This window comes from Myotis brandtii, unplaced genomic scaffold (assembly GCF_000412655.1).
Source record: "Myotis brandtii unplaced genomic scaffold, ASM41265v1 scaffold149, whole genome shotgun sequence".
NCBI lineage: Eukaryota > Metazoa > Chordata > Mammalia > Chiroptera > Vespertilionidae > Myotis > Myotis brandtii.
Window position 1 is genome coordinate 1,252,516 of NW_005355385.1, and position 3,899 is coordinate 1,256,414.

The following is a 3,899-nucleotide window of genomic DNA, read 5'->3' on the forward strand; positions in this document are numbered from 1 at the left end:
CCTTGACCCGGAATTGAACCTGGGACCCTTGAGTCCGCAGGCCGATGCTCTATCCACTGAGCCAAACCGGTTAGGCTCTGTCTTTCTTTTATAAAAAAAAAATCTAACATGCCCTAGCCAGCTTGGCTCAGTGGATAGAGTGTCGACCTGTGGTCTGAAGGGTAGTGGGTTTGATTCCGGTCAAGGGCATATGCCTGGGTTGTGGGCTCGATCCCCAGTAGGGGGTGTGCAGGAGGGAGCCGATCAATGAGTCCCTCTCATCGTTGATGTTTCTGTCTCTCTCCCTTCCTCTCTAAAATCAATAAAAATATATTTAAAAAAAAGAATATCCTACTCCTAAAAATTTTTTTTTTAACAGATTTATTGAGTTATAATTGACACACTATTTAATTCACTCATTTAAAGTATATAATTCAATGGTATTTTGTATATTCACAGAACATCATTAGTTATACCCATATATAATTCCAATTAGCAGTCACTCTCTATTCTCTGCTATGCACCCAGTCCTAGGCACTAATCTACTTTCTTTCTCTTATAGATTTGCCTATTTTATTTTGTTTTCAGTTATTTGTTCACCAAGGATGGAGATTGCATACTAGGTACCAGGCACTATACCATATGTGGGAGGAGGTGGGGGACAGAGCAGACCAAGTTCCTACCTTCATGGAGCTTATATTCTGGTGATAGCATCTCAAGATGGTGAGATAAGAACATTCGAGCAGAGACCTAAAGGCTATAAAGAAACCAACATTTCATGATGTGGGGCAGAAGGAATAGAAGTCCAGAGGCCTGGGGGTTGACTTGAGCTTCATGTATGGAATGAATAGGAAGAGAGTGTGTGGAAAGGAAGAGAGTGGTAAAAGGTGAGAGCCCTGGAAGGGGCCAAATGGTATCAGGCTTGACTGGCCATAGTAACTGCAGTGGGAAGCATTGATGACTTAGAGCAGAGGAGAGGAGGACATGATGACTGTTTATTTGATTATTTGTTATTTTGTGATATTGGTTTGAAAAGATCCCAATGGCTCTTATGGGAAGAATGACTTTGTTGGGGGAGTCGGAGCCGCAGCAGAGAGTACTCTCAGGGGTAATTGTGATTTGCTCAGGGTCAGAGGAGTGGTCATGGAGGCGCTGAGGACTGCATTGCAGGTTTGAACCTATAGACCCAAAGTTAGAGCTTTGAAAGAGAGAGACTGCTCTTTGATTTCAACTTGAGATGGACTTTGTATCCCTTCCGTACTGGAAATCTATTTCAATTTAAACAGTTCTCTCAGAAGAACATATTTTATTGCAGTTATTTCATTATTTTTCTAAAGGTTAAGTTCATAATCTGGGTTTCTGTGGACTTGTCAGCATTACTACCTAAATTCCTGAGCTCTGGCAGAGCCCTCTCGACTGTGAATGGGTTTCGGGTTCTCCTTGGAATCCCCATCTCTTCAGGAAGGTCCAGGAGCATCGAGAACAGACAGTAGCTGAAGAGAGAGCTTTAGAACTGCAGGGGTCAGTGTTCTAGTCCTACTGTGTGTGGCTTCTGATACTTATAACACAGTTCATGGCTGTTCTGGCATCCATGCCCTGAAGTCTCTCATTCTGTTTTGTAATGTTTAGGGCCCTCCTAGGACAGATTTAAAATTTGAGGAAATTAAGTTGAGGGAAGATTTATTAGGGGTGGGTGAGAGATAAAAAAAAGGAAGATAAACCCTAGCTGGTCTGACTCAGTGGATAGACCATTGGCCTGCGGACTGAAGGGTCCTGGGTTTGATTCTGGTCAAGGGCACATGCCCGGGTTGTGGGCTCGATCCCCAGTAGGGGGTGTGCAGGAGCAGCCAATCAATGATTCCCTCTCATTATTGATGTTTCTATCTCTCTCTCCCCTCTCCCTTCCTCTCTGAAATAAATAAAAATATGTTAAAAAACAGGAAAATAAAACAAAGAGAAAGTAAAGGTTTATGATGAATTTCTCAGATGAGTGATCTTTAGTTTAACCACTTTATTGGGTCAGCTCTTTTAAAGAACCCGTTTTTGAAACCTCAATACTTCCAGATTATTTGGGGGAGAATAGTCATTCTCAGTTTAAGAGAATGTTATCATTTCAGAATCATTTGACAGACACAATTTACCATAAACTCGCAGTGAGTTGGCAAGAACTCGGGCTTTGTTGGGGTAAAGGGGAGTTGAGGGTGACTGTCCTCTTCTCTGGGCTCTGAGTGCAGCCCTTTGTCCTGTTCTCCCCCTTTTGTTTCTTGAAAACATACACAGTCTTGTGTTCCATAGAGATTAGTGATTGCCCTGTGGTAGGGTGGCAGGCATGTTTAGTAACATGAGAAGAGGAAGCAGCAACTGTCCTCACGAGGGACTGTCAGGCACGGAGTGCACCTGGGCTGCCTTTGGCACTATGGATCAGAATGAAGTTAATGAGAACTACAGTTAGCTTTCTGAATGTTGAACAAAACACACCTGGGTCCAGACTTTTTTGAAAAGTAAGACTCATTGAGCAAGTTGGAGATACTCATTTATTCAGCTTGTGAAAATTTCCTTTTACTTAATTAGGCCTACAGTGAACTGTTTGTTTTTAGTCATCTTTGCCATCTCTATCAAGTCACATAAATTCAATTTTATCTACTTTCCCTCTTTTTTTCTGGAATTTGCAGCAAATAACTGTATAAAATTGCATCTAATCAAATTAGATTGCAAAAATCAAAGCTATTAATGTTGCTAGTTTGCTTTGAGGGCTAGCCCTGGGGAACAGAGCCACCCATGAGCGTCTTCCTTAATGCACCATTAATGAATTGGTCTTGATTTATGATTTGAAGATGATGGTTGAGTAGTTCCTCAGTTTCTCAAGAAGTGACTTTGGTCTCAGATTACAGTCTGTCTTAGTTTTTATTTTAGCAACATCTTTTGTATTTTATTTTATTATTATTTTTTTTAAAATATATTTTATTGATTTTTTACAGAGAGGAAGGGAGAGAGATAGAGAGTCAGAAACATTGATGAGAGAGAAACATCGATCAGCCGCCTCCTGCACATCCCCCACTGGGGATGTGCCCGCAACCCAGGTACATGCCCTTGACCGGAATCGAACCTGGGACCTTTCAGTCTGCAGGCCGACGCTCTATCCACTGAGCCAAACCGGTTTCGGCTGTATTTTATTTTTTAATTTATCTTTATTCTTGAAAGTATTACAGATGTCCCCTTTTCCCCTCATTGATGCCCCCTTCCCTTCTTCCCTTCTTCCCCTAGGCCTTCACCACACTATTGACTGTGTCCATGGGTTATGCGTATGTGCATAGAACTTCTTTGGTTAATCTCTTCCCATCCCCCTCCTTCCCTCTGAGATTTATATTTTAGATTTAACTTTTATTTCCAGAGTGAGAGATCTGGCACCCTAACAAAGTTGGTGGTTGAGTTGGAAAAGTGTAGAGCAGTGGTTCTCAACCTGTGGGTCACGACCCCTTTGGCGGGCGAACGATCCTTTCACAGGGGTCGCCTAAGGCCATCCTACATATCAGATATTTACAGTATGATTCATAACAATAGCAACATTACAGTTATGAAGTAGCAACGAAAATAATTTCATGGTTGGGTCACAACATGAGGAACTGTATTTAAAGGGCCAGAATGTTGAGAACCACTGGTGTAGAGTGATAGCCTCCTTAAATGTAAAGCTTGTATTGTTTTTGTGGAGAAAGAGTATGATGAACCATTATTATATTTAAAACTAGAGGCCTGGTGCACGAATTCATGCAAGGCGGGGGTCCCTCTCAGCCCAGCCTGCACCCTCTCCAATCCGGGACCCCTTGGGGGATGTCCGACTGCCGGTAGTCGGACATCCCTCTCACAATCCTGACGCTGGCTCCTAATGGCTCACCTGCCTGCCTGGTCGCCTGTAACTGCCC

The 3,899-nt window shown here is 42.6% G+C and overlaps 1 protein-coding gene across 5 annotated transcripts in view; it reads left to right on the forward strand.

Moving 5' to 3' along the window:
* The window catches only part of KDM4C (lysine (K)-specific demethylase 4C), a 335,517-nt gene that overhangs the window by 29,063 nt on the left and 302,555 nt on the right, over window positions 1–3,899 (forward strand). The window lies entirely within an intron of this gene.